Genomic DNA, 16,578 nt, shown 5'->3' with positions numbered 1-16,578 from the left:
TAAATAGTAGATGAATCAATACATCTTGTTTAAATGAACAAAATAAAGTGGTTCACTGTAATTTCATTGGTGAATGAAGGAGAAGCAGCAGGAATATGCTGAAAATGTGTAGAGAAGATGCTAGAAGCATAAATTCCATATTCTGAGATGCTTTCTCATTAATGAGACAAAATATATTTCTTCCTAATTTGGATACAATGGTAGAGACCAATAGAATATATCAGAGGGGGACACACATAGTGCAAATACATGCAAAATTATTTTCTGAAGTACTTGTTTGGGTGTGTGCTGTATACATGTCATGTGTGCATCTTGTGTGTGTGTGTTTTGTGTGTATGAGTGTTGTGCATGTGTGTGTGTGTGTGTGCACAAAAGTGCTTTTGTGGATCACAATGTAACAAATGTCTTCCTTATTCTGGGCAATAATTTTTGGAAACCACTTCACTAAAAGCAAGACATGTTTAAAAGTAATGCCAAACCTTACTAATGGGGAAAAAGGTCTTTTGAAAGTACAAAGAGAAAGGCAAGTTTGCAGGGAGAACAGCAAGTCAGCATGGGAGCTTGGACTCCTTCCACTGTAGGGACACAGATGGAGTAGAGGTTCTTGGGGCACAAGTTTTGTCATGGGCTTCAATTCAAGCTATGATCTACCTGTTATTCCTGTGCCTGTCCCATATTTATTAGAATGCACTGACTTTTATATAGTCTCCAGAGCAGATGAAGCAGGTTCCTTTTTCACCCTCCTTTCATTCTTTCTTTATTTTCCTTGGGCTTTGGGTTTTGATCTGTTTTTTTAACAATACAATGGATACAAACTAGTCCTCATTCTGTACCTCATACAAAATGCAAAGGAATTAATTCCCAGACCATTCTCTACAAAAACTGTGCAAACAATGACTATCTACCACTCAAATTCATATTACTTCCTATGATGTATCCCTGAAGATATTTTTTCACATGCACTTAGTTCATTGAACTCTAACTACTCCAGTATATTGTAAAATCTAATGATCAGAGACCACATTAGCCTTGTTCACATGAATGTTTCCACAGAGATTTATAAATATCTGTGCATTTCTATAGAAACACATTTTAAATACGTTGTAAATGAATACATTAATATATTAGCCAGAAAACCAAGCTGGGTGTTCTCTCATCTCTGGGTTGTGCTGCATTGACTCACAGACAACCTCAGATAAAAATCTTGGAGTCCATTCTCCCTGACATTTCCCTGAAGCCTCTACTGGGTTTTACAGCTCACCTGGATGATACCTCTGAGAGGAAGATCTCCTTGTAAATGTCTGAATTCCCTCTTGGGTGTTTGGAGTAGAGATTTAAGGGTTGTCCACAAACAAGACAGTTGGGTGTAGTGAGACATCAGTACCCAAGCCAGACTTAGGTTCTCAAAGAAACAACCATCTCCCATTTAACCCAGGTATGCACAGGATGAGGGACAGCAGAGGAAGTTTTATTTTCAGCCTTCTTTTAGCTGCTCTTCAGCACATTTCCCTCTGTTCCTCATTAGCACATTTCCTTGTTGCTTCACCCCTGATACATCATTTCCACTTGAGACACTGGTTTGGGAGAATGAAAATGATCCCTGCTCACTCTCTATTCCCAAGATACCAGATTGCAACAGGTGAATCCAGCACGTCACTCCTACTTCTTATGGATTCTACAGCCTTCGCTAGGTCTCAGATTTTATCACCTTTCCCAACTTTTGAATTAAAGTTTTCATGATGTCTAGAACTGATGAAGCCTTCCTCACTAGTCCCTTGGATTTCCAATGTACTTATGTGGAGTGAGGATACACTCCCTGTTTTTCTCTACAGAGTGTTGATTTTTCTTCAGCAAGGTGAATGGTGCTCCTGGGATGTGAAACAATTAGTAGTCCTTCTTGGTTTGACTTATTGATGTTTTTTTCTCATCCATTTGGAATGTCCTGCTTGTAATGCAAGACAAGGCATGCCATTTAGCCCTCTATGTTTTGTTAATTAAAATAGATACATTTTATCACATTAGGTAACATAAACAGTGTTTAATATTTTGATAGGGATTGTCTTATTTACTTATAAATATCCATTCTATAAGAGCAATACTGCTATATAAAGCCAATTCTACATTTGCATAAATATGTAGGATTGAAGTATTAAGTAACTACTTAATGTACAACTGAGTCAGTGCTGGGACATTGTTGGGAACTGTAAAGTTGTTTCCAGTCACTCAGCCAGTTGTTCTCATTGATGGGGAATCTAGCTCCTGGAGCATTACAAAAATGCCAGTAGATATTTGTGTTTTATCAATTGGCAAGGGAGGGATACCAATAATATCCAGTGGAAACAGACAATGGATGCTGCTAAACATCCTACAAATATCTCAATAATATATTGGGTTCAAGTGAAATCTTCCTTAGATGGTTTTTAGGTTTGTTTTACTTTTACTTTTTAAATTTAGTTATTTTATTATGGTAACATATATATCATGTAAAATTTGATATTTTAACTATATTTAGGTGTATAATTCTGTGACTTCAATTATTTTTGCAATGCTGTGCTACTATCTTCACCCCTATACTAAAACCTTTCATCACTAAAATCAGAAGCTCTTACTTATTAAGTAATAACTCTACATTCTCCCTCCCCCAATCTCATAGCCTAATATGATTTCTGTTTCTATGAATATGTTTAATATCCAGAGATGAAAACAAAGAGTCTAAACAATAATGAATAGATTAATGAATTATGGTGTATTAATACAATGGAATAATACAAAGACAAAAATAAATTTCTGATACGTGCTACAACATGGATCAAACTTGATTATAGATGCTTATTTTGGCACTGCTTCTACATCATTCTTGGCAGACACTTCTTTTACATGGAATCAGGAAACCAACAGAGCTTCCAATATTTATCCTCATGGGACTTTCTGAGAAACCAGAGATGTGGTCCATTCTCTTTGGGCTGTTCTGTGTACCTGGCCATGTTCAAGGGGAACCTGCCCATCATCCTGGCCATCATCTCAGAATCCCAACTGCACACATCCATGGGTTTATTTCTATCCTAACTGTCATTTGTGACATCTGTTTCATCTCCACATTGATCCTAACATGCTGTGGGATATCCAGCATTTCCTATATTAAATGCATAAGCCAGATGTAATTTTTCACATTTTTTTCCCATTTGAACAATGTGCTTGACCTATGATGGCATTGTGGCCATTGTCACCACTTGTACTACAGAGTGACACTGAACCACCAGCTCTGTTCCCTGTTCCTTCTCATTACCTGGCATGTCAACATTCTTGAAAATTTGTTGTCTTGTGGCATCTGTTTGTGCAGTCATTGAAATCCCTCAATATTTCTGTGAATGCCTGGAAGTAATATAGCTCACCTTCTCCAAAACACTCATCAGTAACCCAGTGATGAATATTACAACTGGCTCTTGCCTGTTTGCATTCACTGGAGCATTGTTCTCTTATTCCAAGTTTCTCTCCTCCATTCTGATAATTTCATTAATCAGGGGAAGTATAAAGCTTTTTCCACTGTGTACCTCACCTCTTTGTTTTCTCCATGTTCTATGGTATAGACCTTGTGATATACCTGAGCTTTACTACCACACCAACTTCTAGGACAATTATGGTGGCCTCAGTGATGTACAAACAGGTGCCACCCCAATGTTTGAGGAAGGTGGGGCTAAGAAGGTGGTCTCTCCAATGTGAGAATATGTTGGAGCACTCACCCCAGAATTTTCAGAGAAAATGGCTGCCACAAAGGCCCTTATAAAGGGTTGGACTCCTGCTTTCTCACACCTCAAGGATAAAATATATGTGTAAATGAGTCTCAGACTTTGAAATCTAATGCAGTTTGCCCTGCAGACTTTAGTAACTAACTGCTGTGATCCTGTGAACCCTGAGTCCTTTCAATTTCTCCCTATGGGAATGGAAATGTTTGTATCTTATGAATGTCCCTTTGTATATGGGAAGCAGATAACTTTTTCTAGGTTTCACAGGTCCACAGCCAGAATGGAGTTTTGCTTTAGGACAAGAACACACATGTGACTAATTTTGATGGGATTTTGTAAATACCTATCGCTACTGAAAGGATTTAAGCTTCTATGATACTGTGATGGAATGAATGCATTTTTGTATATGGAAAGATCATGTCCTTTCATGGTCCAGAGGGTGGAATGTGCTGGTTTGGATGTAGTGTGCCTCCCAAAAATGCCATATGCTTTAATGCAATCTTGTGGGGGCACATATGTTAGTGTTGATTAGGTTGGAACCTTTAGAATGAGCGTTCCATGAAAACGTGACTCACCCAAAATTGAGTGACAATTTTGATTATGGTGTGAACTTTTGATTAGATTATATCATGGAGACATGGCCCTACCCATTCAGTGTGAATCTTGGTTAGTTTACTGGAGACCTATAAGAGCTCAGATAGAAGGAGCTCATTGCTGTATCTGAGGGAGACATTTTGGAGATGGCAATTGAAAGCAGACTTCTGCTAGCCCAGAGTTTGCTCCAGAGAAGCTAAGGGAAATGAAACCCTGAGTTTGCCCTGTGATATACTAAGTCAGGACTCCCAGGTGCTAACAGAGCTACATCCTGGGGTAAAGAACCAAGAATGCACAGCAGCTGAGAGCTGGAACACAACCTGGGTTCAGCCATTGCCAGCCACATGCCTTCCAAGCTAACAGAGGTTTTCCAGATGCCAATGGCTTTTCTTCAGTGAAGGTATACTCATGTTGATGTCTTAATTTGGACATTTTCATGGCCTTTGGATGGTAAAATTGTAACCAAATAAACACCGTTTATAAAAGACCATCCACTTCTGGTATTTTGGATAATGGCAGCATTAGCAAACTAGAACATACACTGTGATCACCCCTGTGTGGAACCCTTCATCTGCAATCTTAGGAAGGGGGACATTCAGGCAGCACTTGGTAATTTCTTACAAGGGCAGCTGTCATGCACTGCTGTGGCCATATGAGTACTGTCCTGATTATCAGACCTCCAAACATTGGGAGGCATTTCACAAGTATCTTTTATGTATGCAATCATCAGTATAGCTTCCTCTAATTTTGGAATACTTATAACTTAGTTTTCATTTTGACCATTTATGAGGTTACCATTCAATCTGGACTGGCTTCTAATGAAAATTTGGCTAACAGGTCATTTCTGGCCCATAGCCTATTTTGTATAAAAAGTTTTATTGTCATAGCCCCATGCTCATTCATTGATGTTTTGAGCCTGGCTGCCTACTTGCTACAAAATGAGGGTTGAGTAATTGCCCTAGATATAATCTGGCATGCAAGGCAAAACATTTTCATTCTGACCTTTTGCAAAAAAAAACCTTCTTCACCTCTGGATTAAAGTATTAAGTTCTCTTCTCTTCTAGATTTTAAGCTCATATGACACCAATGAAAAGTAGTGATAATGTGAAATATACCACCAAAATCCCTTCTCACAGTTCATACATGTGAATAGGAAGGTTTTATCTAAATTTGACATACAAATGACACATAATTGATCCTTAATGTAATAAGCTAATTATTAATCCCATTAAAGGGGAAACCCTTTCATTTTTAATCTCCTTAAGTTCTCTGCCTAGCAAACTCTCTGAAATCATAATAATTTCATTATGTTAATAAAATTCTACTAATCTATACAAATTCTGCATACAGAAGCTGAACTAATAAATCTCTGATTCTAGAAAAATGCTTAAGTATTTTGAAGTTAAATGTCAGCAAAATTATGAATAATGCCAGAAAGGAAAGCTTCATTATTAAATGGCAAACTCAAAATCATGCATGTCTTAAAGCAAAGGCATTGTTATCAGCAATAACAGGACTTGCACATACCTGCAAGGACTGAATGAATGGTAAAGTTATTGGTAACAAATCTGTGGTTAGATAGTGCCCTTCTAACTACAATGGAGAAGTGATAGCACAGTCCAGTCAATTGATGCACCGCTGACAACACAAATGACCTTTCTTCATTCTGTGTCAAAATCAGCTTCCCTATGATATCTATGTCCTGTGTAGTCTTTGAATAAATAGCACCATTTTTTTCATGTCCCATGGAACTGCTCATCACCATTCAATGACAGCTGTTGTTTCTGTTTCCAACTCTGTGAACCTTCACTGCTCTATAGATAGGAGAAGTTCATCTATTTATAATGTCCTGTTCCACTAATATCCTCCATATTGAATCTGGTCTGTTGCACTTTCTTCTAAATTGTTGGATGTAAGAGTGGAATTTATCACCCTAGGTGTGTAAGGTGTAATAATCCTCAAACTCTCTTCTCACACTGGATAATCCGCAGGTCAAGACTGTCAGGCATATGTGTATTTTTGAGTTTGTACATGGGAGTGTGTGTTGCGAATTTGTGCGTGCATATATTCAGAAGCCATATGAAACATAAACATTAATAAGTGAAATGGTATAATACTAAATTTCATATTGTTTGAGGGACATGGTCAGTGGGGGCGCTGAATCAAAGGAGAAAGAACTTTGTGAAAGAAATATTCAGAATTGAAATGTCACACAGTAGTTAATTAAATAATGAGGAGTATTCGCTATTAATGCGTCTATAGTGATGTGGACAGTTACATGTTGGTGTATTGTTAAAGGTAGTTGCAAGATATGGAGACCAATAAAGCCTAACCATTTCCAAATATGGTGGAAGTAGTGGTTTCTGAAGCAATAGAATTCAGATTTATCCTGGGAAGCAGAAGGGACAACTTTTCCTAATGGATGGATAAAAGGAGGTAATATCTCAGCAGATACACAGCACAGCTCCATGAAGAGGAATATTGGGAAATCCATTCAGCATACCTTCTGAGAGGGAATGGAATGATTTGACAGTAAGTTGACATGATTAGCATTAGGAGGATATGATGGATGTCCTGCCAAAGTGTGTGAGTTGGAGAAGTAGTTGAGGAAACCAGGAGGCAGTGATAGAATCAGGAAAAAGAGCCCACATTCTGACAGACACCAGAATCTAGAGATGGGAAGACAATTGATGAGGGCTGTGTAAGGAGAGTAATATACTGGAGGTCAGGACTCAGTAAGATGATAAGTTCCAAGTGACTTTTTCTAAGATCTGGCCATGCCTCAGGGACTCTAAAGTACTTTTTAATGCACCCCTATTATGCTCTTCTTTCCTCCTTTCAAACATTCTTCATTTTCCTCCTTTCCTTCTATGTACCTCTTATCTTCCTTCCATCCTTCTTTCATTCCTCTTTCCCTCCTCCTTTCTTCATACTTCCTTCCCTTCTTTCTTATTTCTGCCTTCCTTTGTTTATACCCTCCCTTACTCCCTTCCTTTTTCCCTTCCTCTACCCCATATATATATATGCATATATACATATATATACACATATATATATACACACACACACACATATATATATATACATACACCTTCCTTTTTTCATCCAAGCTAAATCCCATGGTCTATGATAATCAGGATTTTCCTTAAACCCTCACCTTCCTTGTCCCATTTCACATCACTGTACCCTCCTGGCAGAAACTCTGCACTGCTGAATTTTAATTCTCCACATTCCCTGTGCCTTCATATGTGCCCTTCAAAGTAGCTGGAAACAACTCACAACCACACCAAGTGGATTAATTATAAATTCATTATCACAAACCACAGAGTTTGCTGATGCTATTAAAAAATACAATCTTTTCATGGTCCACATAAGTTTTCAACTCCCTAGGTGACAGTTCCATGCTTTCTGTGTCTTCAATCTTCAAAGCTGACACAATACTTCATTGCTGTTTATACACACACCATTTGCTCTGTGACTCTGGGGATTTTTTCATGAATTCTGAATGGTTGTGGCCTCTTGACTTGTTTTCAGAAAAAGAGGAAGCATGGTGTGCCCTTTCAAAACCTTCAACTCATGAAGCATGTGTGCTTCCTCTCACACTTGACAACCAGCTTCCCAGGCAAGGCCATCCTACAATGGTCCTCAGCTGAGAAATCAAAATATGAGTGAGCAATGCCTGGGGGAGCAGAAATGACTACAAATACAAGAAGACCTCAGCCAAGACTATAAAATCCACCAAGCTTACCAGGAAATAAGCCTCTGCATGTTGTTATTGTTGATTACACAGCATTAGGAAGCCAACATACTTAGTTTTCCCATTGAGAGTAATTTGCAAGTACATAGAGAGGGAAACTGGATATGTCAAAAGGGACTTTTTATTTCTTACCAAATATAAGTGTCTGTGATTATACTAAAAGGAATAAATTATGCATAACAAGTGTAAATAAAGCATGCAGATATTTTGGAATTGGTTATTCATTCTCCACAATGCACAGTGGTTTCTACCATGATAATGTATTGGTCCCTGTACTCTGCTTTCTCTAATGGCATGTGGATGGAGGTGCCTCATGCCATTTCTGAGCCAAGCTCCTAGGGGGTCTTAGGCATTTTCATTTCTTTCTCAAGACTCACCCATTTCAATAAGAAAGCTGACCCTGGAAGCCCATGAACTAGACACAGCAGCAGAGGCCCCCAACTGACCCACAGCTTGCAGTAGATCTGCCCAAACTCCTGTAGCAGGAAATGAACCATCCCCACCAGTAAATGTGAGAAGGTGTACCTGTACCCACAGGTCTGAAAGAGCAGGTAACTTAGCAAATGCTAACATGTGCCAGGTACGGATAACCTGCAAATCTACACTAATTTTATTCTTATCGCTGGATAAGGAAACTTAGCTCAGTGATCCCAAGTCTGTCCTTCAGTCACTGGGGTGTTCAGTGTGGCTATAACATAATCCAGGTGATCGTTACTCCTTATGATCAGCAAGGATCTCCAAAGTGCTGTACCCAGGAATATTAGTAAGTGAATTGCTCTTCTGGCTATCATAGCCACTAGCTCAAAACCAAAAGCCAGCACTTTGTTAGGTTTCTGCTCACCCTCTATGGAGCTCAGATGTGAAGTTCTTGGTGGCAAAAGGAGCAGCAATGCTGAGAGGAGGAGTTTCAGCAGGTGGAGGATCTGACAATTAAATGATTCTGGGCTGGTGAGTCAGGGCAGGGCCTGAGGGATGTGACCATTGTGGAAACTCAGTAAGTGAATGTCACTAGAGAAAAAGAGGCATGTGATTTCTGTCTTTAATTTTACAGTGTCCTCTGTGATATTCCAGCTCTTTTGTCTGAACATACTCTAAGTTTGGGGTTAGCCAACTATAGCCCATTGGCCATCTCCCACTTCAAGACTGTTGCAAAAAGTTTTATTCCAACACATTGTATGGCCTTCATGGGGTCTAAAAGATATGTCTGCATCCTATTGCTCCCCCTGAGAACAATAATTGATAACTTAATTGGAAAAAAAATATCTTTACAGATATAAAGTGAAGGATCTCTTGATATATTTATCCCAGCTTATCCAAGTGGATCCTAAATCTAGCCTCAAGTGTCCTCATAAGGGAACCATAGGGTAGATAGACAGAAGGAAGAGGAAAAGACCTGGTGAAGACAGAAGCAGAAATTGGAGTGTTGCAGCTACAAGTCCATGATCTCCAACAGTCACCAGTATCCAGAAGAGGAGAAGAAAGATTCAATCCAGTAGGTTTCAGATGGAACATGTCCCTGAAGGCACCTCTTTTTAGAATTTGGACATTAAGAAATGTGAAAGAATAAATTACAATTGCTTTAAGGCACACAATTTATGATTATTTGTTACATCAACACAGGACACTAATCTACACTACCACCTCATGTCTGTGCTATTATCCACAGCTGTGCTCACATACAACACAGGGATAAGTGGTTGGAAAAGAGAACATGTGTTTATAAAGCCTAAAATATTTACTGTCTACCCCATTACATAAAATGACTGCTGACCCATTCTCTAAGTTCTTGTCAGGAACTGATATTATATCCAAAGTTGTCTCCCAAAGTAAAAGAATACTCTGAATATTCTACCTGGTTTATAGACAGATAAAATATTTTCAGTAAGTTGGAATTAAATATGTGTTTATCCCACATACAAAGACTGAATAACTGGACCTGGGGGACATGTGTTTTGAAAGATCTTTCTTTTTAACCATAATTGAGCCTCTTTTAAACCCCCCAAAATGGAATACCCAACCAGCTTCTCTAGGGTCTGCCAGTGTTTACACTAGATGTTAGGATGAAAGTTTAGGGAGGATCCTGTGTGGGTTGAGTGTGGACAGGGGTCATACCCATCTCTGAGTCATGTGTGGGGACTCAGTGTTATTTACAGAACATTAGGGCTCCTTGAATGGTCCTTGTGGTGATCCCTAGTGGTGATGGCATATTAGCAGGGAGAGGTCTTTTTCAGGAGGAATGGCAACACTGATAGGGACAGAATATGCATTCAAAACTGAAAACCCATAGCGGGAATTTAGGCAAAAATAATTACTTTTTTTTATTGCCCCTGGGCCTCCAGGGAACACAGTCACTGAGCAAATAGGGTTTAAAAAAAATTACGTTTAATGAGTTGCTCTGAGAAATCAACCTCTACATCTCCAGAGACAGTAAATTGTCTCACGTGCAGGTCACCAGCCATAGGATAACAACACCCTCACTGAGGTTGAGAAAAATGTCCTTCCACTGCAGAGAACTAGCAAAGCATACCACCTCCCTGCCTTTCCTGCATTCAGTATCCAGAGTAGGACATTCCAGCAGAGCCAAAATCATCCAGTCATGGTGTTGTGAGAAACCAGGTATTCTGGTAAGTCTTGTGTTCATGAAGGTTTGGGAGAAGAAAAGCTGCTATTAACAGTGTCTTCCTGGGAACAGAGATGAAGAGTGAGTTAATAAGGAAGAGAGTACATTTGTAAAGCAATCACTGGCACAAGTATTGGTTACAAGTTTTGTAGCATCTGTAATATTAAAACAGTCTACTTTCCTAATAGAAGCATGATGTTTCCATATATCAATGCAGAAAAAGGCATTGATTTCTATGATTCCCTTGAAAAGTGCACACTGTGTGACATAATGAGCAACATCTTCAGCCCATAAACTTCAAGAAACCCCATCATGAATTTCAAATTTCCTAAAGTATTTCTTACTGTGGGCTGAAGATCTCACCCACAGGAACTTCCTCTCAAGGGGACAGGGTCAGGGACACTATATCATGGCCCTGACACCCAAACATAATAAATAAATTAGCAGGAAACCATCACCTGAGTAACAGTGCAGCACCCAACTCAGTGACAAGAGCCCTCTGACTCACTGGTAGTAAAGCATTAGAAATGCACCACCCAAATTTGAAAACAGTTTCCTCTAATATAAACATAATTTTGATGGATTCAGTTAAGTCAACATCTGATCCTGCTTTTATTTGCAGTTGAAATTGAAGGGTTTGCCAGTGCATAATTCAAGGGGTGTGACTTTTAAGCAGCAATCATATATGAGTTGGATAAATAAACTTTCCCTCTATAATATTTGTAGTCTCTTCACAGGACTATCAGGTCATGGAGGTGCTGCATGTGGAGCTGGAGATAACCACATGATATCTTTGGTGAAGCAATGATTTCCCTTGTTTGGGGTCCACATTCAGGAGATCTAAGTGGTGGTGGTGGTGAGATGTTCCTGCATGTTCTAGGTGAGGCTGGGTGTGTTCAGGAGGCATCTCCATATCAATGAATCAAGGCATTGGGTCCCAAAGACCTTTGAACCAACACCTGTCAAATTCCCTCTGGGTTTGGAGAAATGGCAGCTCTTTGGCTCTGTCAATATTTACTTGCAGAATTGTGTACAGGAAATGATTTGTGAAAGAATACTCCTGAAAGATGAAGATGTCTTGTACTTGGGATTCAATCACTGGGCATAAACATGCACCATGTGATTTAATGAGAAAACAAAAATTTCTATTTCTTTGGACCACTTGCTCCTCTTAAGGTAAAGTGCCCACAGACTATGGGAACACTACAAGAAATGAGAATTTGACTGCTGAAGCTGAAGACTGCAGATAATACCTGATGCCCTTTATTTACAGCCCTTTCTAAAAATAATGAGATTTAAATCACTTGTGACACCCAGAGACATCACACTGGGGTAACTGGGCACATAAGCACCTCTGCACTGTCTACTTCTTGTTTAGAAGAGAAAGGGGTGGAGGAAAAGGAGACTGTGGGGAGCACTAACTCCCAAAAGACAGAGGAATAAAAAGAGGTGGGAAAGACCCATGTGTTAAGATTCCTGTACCTTTTAAGTCCCTAGCTCTGGGTGATATGTTGTTACTGCATTCCATTCTCTCTCAACTCCAGGCTTGCTCATTCACAAACTCTTTGTCAGAGGTTTTCTCTTCCTCCTCAGCTAGAACCTCCATTCTCTGTTGTGTTTCTCTTTATTTTGCCTCAAGTAATCAGTCTCCACTCTCTCTCATTACTTAGTGTCCCTGTCTCACAAGTGAGAACTCACACATTCATTCCTTCATGTATATATCCATTTATGCATTCATAAACCCTATTTATGTTACAGGGTTGTGGGATGATACAATTAGATAATGCTTAAAATGATGCATTTTTCATTAGGCCAGTAAAGAATCATCCTCCCAATGAATACAATCTACTAGTGTTACTGGTAATTGAAAAATTCCCTTGTTAGTATTCAGACAGGAACCCTTTTCCCATTCTTAGTACTAACTGCTCATTGCAGTACATATTAAATATTGTGGTATGTTTTGAGGACATTCACATGCCAACTTCATTTATTAGTTTTTGTAACTTAAGTGTGATATTTATCAGGGTTTTCAGTTGTCAGACATCATATGTATGAGATCATTTGCATTTCCAACATAGACTTTTCTAAATTCTAATTGGTATCCCCTAATGCTTGTGAGAATATCTTCAATTCCCCAGGTGGGGAAGTTTAATATTATCACATTTTCCCCCAGTCACTCAAGGGGGACTTTCAAAATACATTTTATTTCCTGCCCAAATTACTCTGGGATGTATCAAACCAAAGCTGATCTCACCCACATTCAAGGTTCCATGTAATTATGGTATTTTAATAAAATAATCATACAAGGTAAATTGTACAGGGTGCAACACAAAGTATAGATTCTGCTCCAAATAAACATCTCTTCCTTTGGTACCACATGGAAGTTGAAGTTTTAAAACACAGTCTGTATCATCCTTAAACCTTTAGTCTATTTTACCTTAGTCCTAACTAAGTCCGTTTCATCCATATTTCTTATTGAAATCTGATACATTTTTGAGCTTTGTTGACAGTTGCTATATGTATTAACGCTGACAGTCATAGCTGCAAAACTCTAATTCTGACTCTTTTGTGTCACACAGATACCTGAAGTTACAGGAACCAACTAGGGTATACACAAACAGCTGAGCATCTCAGATTTTAGAAACAGCCATTATAACACAGGAATAGATGTAACTGCTGTAAAAGTTTACAATTAAGGAGCCTTAACAATAAGCCTTCACCTGATAGACTTTGCTTTAAAATTCAATTCTCTGCAGGGGTATTCGCCTACCCCACCTCAATGGTTGCTAACATGACCACAGACATAGGGGACTGGTGGGTTTGATGGGTTGAGCCCTCTACCATAGGTTTTACCCTTGGGAAGACAGTTGCTGTAAAGGAGAGGCTAGGCCTCCCTATGGTTTGTGCCTAAGAGCCTCCTCCCGAATGCCTCTTTGTTGCTCAGATGTGGCCCTCTCTCTCTGGCTAAGCCAACTTGAAAGGTGAAATCACTGCCCTCCCCCCTACGTGGGATCAGACACCCAGGGTAGTGAATCTCCCTGGCAACGTGGAATATGTCTCCCGGGGAGGAATGTAGACCTGGCATCGTGGGATGGAGAACATATTCTTGACCAAAAGGGGGATGTGAAGAGGAAATGAAATAACCTTCAGTGGCAGAGAGATTCCAAAAGGAGCCGAGAGGTCACTCTGGTGGGCACTCTTACGCACACTTTAGACAACCCTTTTTAGGTTCTAAAGAATTGGGGGTAGCTGGTGGTGGATACCTGAAACTATCAAACTACAACCCAGAACCCATGAATCTCAAAGACAGTTGTATAAAAATGTAGCTTATGAGGGGTGACAATGGGATTGGGAAAGCCATAAGGACCACACTCCACTTTGTCTAGTTTATGGATGGATGAGTAGAAAAATAGGGGAAGGAAACAAACAGACAAAGGTACCCAGTGTTCTTTTTACTTCAATTGCTCTTTTTCACTCTAATTATTATTCTTGTTATTTTTGTATGCATGCTAAGGAAGGGTGTCAGGGATTGATTTAGGTGATGAATGTACAACTATGTAATAGTACTGCGAACAATCGAAAGTGCGATTTGTTTTGTATGACTGCATGGTATGTGAATATATCTCAATAAAATGATTAAAAAAATTCAATTCTCAGAGTTTGGCCATTATAGTTGGTCCATATTAGCAAGGCATTATAATATTTGTCTTTTCATTTCTAGTTTATTTCACTCAACATTCTATCCTCAATGTCCATACCTCACAATTTCTTTCCTTCTTGTAGCAGTTCAATATTCCATTGTGTGATATATATATATACACACAGCAGTTCACTATTCTGTTCATAAGTTGATATACCCTTAGGCCACCTCCGTAATTGCAAATTGTGAATACTGCTGACAGAAACATCAGTGTGCAGTGTCCACTCATGTCCCTGCTATCAGTTCTTCCAAGTCTATACCCAATAACAGGGTTGCAGGACTCTATGGCAACCCTATTCTTAGCTTTCTGTAGAACCACCACACTGCCTTCCAGATGGGCTACACCATTCACCTCCACTGGGAATCTGCTCTTCATCTTGGCAATCATCTCAGACTCCCACCTCCACACACCAGTGTAATTCTTCCTCTCTAACCCATGTTTCATTGACTTCAAATATGCCTCAACCACTATCCAAAAATGTTGGTAAACCTCCATATTAAGGATAAAGTTATTATCTATGCAGTCTGCCTAATCCAGATAACTTTTTTGTTGTTTGGGGATGCCTAGACAATTGACTCCTGACTGTGATGGCCTATGACTTCTTCATGGCCATCTGTCACCCCTGGTACTACATAGTCATCATGAATCCTTGGCTCTGTGGATTGCTGGTTCTGGGGTCCTGGTGCCTAAGTTTCACTGTCTCCCTGACCCAGACTGTGACAATGTTGAGGTTCTCCTTCTGCACATGCACAGAAATCCCATACTTTTATTGTGAACCTTCTGAAGTCCAGAAGTTCATCTGTCTGACACCTTCTTCAATTACATATTGGCGTATATTGAAAATTGAATTCTGGTTTTGATTCCTTTAACTGGAATATTATGTCCTTTTTCTAAGGTTGTCCCCTATATTCTGAAACTTCCTCAGCTGAGGGGAAATATAAGTCTTTTTCTACATGTGGGTCTCAACTGCTAGTTTTCTCCTTGTTCTATGGCACTGGCCTTGGGGTCTACCTGAGATCTGCCAGTACACCATCTTCCAGGACCTGTCTGGTGGTCTCAATGACATACACTGTGGTCATGTCCATGCTGAACCTCTGCATCTACAGCTTGAGGAACAGGGACATGAAGCGGGCTCTGGGGAGGCTGCCATCCAGGATGGCCTTCTTCAACTAATATTCTTGTTGGATGAATATCATGAGTAGCAAGGTTGAAACAATTGAGAGACCTTCTCAAAGGTCTTGGATATGTCCATGCTTCCGTTTATCCTCAACTATTTTTGGCATCAACATTACTTATCATGCCACAATTTTGAACATTTTAAGATACCAGTTCATCAGGACAAGCTTCAAGTACAAATTATAACCAGCAGAGCAAATCAAACCCTCCACTTTTTTTGAAAATAAAGTTTTATTGAAACATATCAACACCTGTTAATTTGCCTATTGTTTCTGACTTCCCATTATGAAGACAAAGTTGCACAAATGTCAGAGACCATCTTGTCAGCAAAGCCTAAAACATTTACAATCTGGCTCTTTGAAGGAAAAGCTTACCAATCTGTGATTTACTGCGTTGTCCTCTCCTGTGTTTTAAATGTATATTTTTAATTATATCCAGACACCCAAAATTTTCCTAAAGATAACATGAAGTTCTCCATTAAACTCTTTTCTCATGATTGATACATATAACAAGAACCATTTTCTGAGTATGAAGTAGAAAAACAAAGAATTAATGTTCCCAAAATAAATCTAAATAGTAATTTCCATGACACCTTATTCCTGTTTTTGTGTGGTGAAGGAAAGCTCAATAAATTCTAGATGAGTGAATGAATCTTAGATCATCTCTACAAATGCTGAGTAAGTTAACTGCATTAATAAAGTCTGGAGCTAGAAAAATTCTCAGCTATTTGTCATTAAGCTTCATGTGGATTACATGTAATGCCTTGATGCAAAGGCTTTGTTGTGAGATGATGACTTCATGGTCTTTCCGCATGTTGTGCTCTCCTATTGTCCCCATTGTTGAAAGTGGGCTCCCTTCTCTAAAATAGTATGAGATGCTGAGCGCACAATACCTGAGACTGGACTGATGAGATGTACAGCAGTTTATTAGTCAGTTATACCAATAGGTCTAGAGAGGAGGGCTCCCCCACCATGAAAATCTGTATGG

At 39.3% G+C, this 16,578-nt stretch overlaps 1 pseudogene; it reads left to right on the top strand.

Annotated features, from left to right (window-relative positions):
- The first annotated feature begins 14,857 nt into the window (after positions 1-14,857).
- LOC119525567 lies at positions 14,858-15,588 on the top strand (annotated as a pseudogene).
- The last annotated feature ends 990 nt before the right edge of the window (positions 15,589-16,578 follow it).

The sequence above is a fragment of the Choloepus didactylus genome (genome assembly GCF_015220235.1).
Source record: "Choloepus didactylus isolate mChoDid1 chromosome 25 unlocalized genomic scaffold, mChoDid1.pri SUPER_25_unloc2, whole genome shotgun sequence".
Taxonomy (NCBI): Eukaryota; Metazoa; Chordata; class Mammalia; order Pilosa; family Megalonychidae; genus Choloepus; species Choloepus didactylus.
This window is presented reverse-complemented; position numbering and strand designations above follow the sequence as displayed.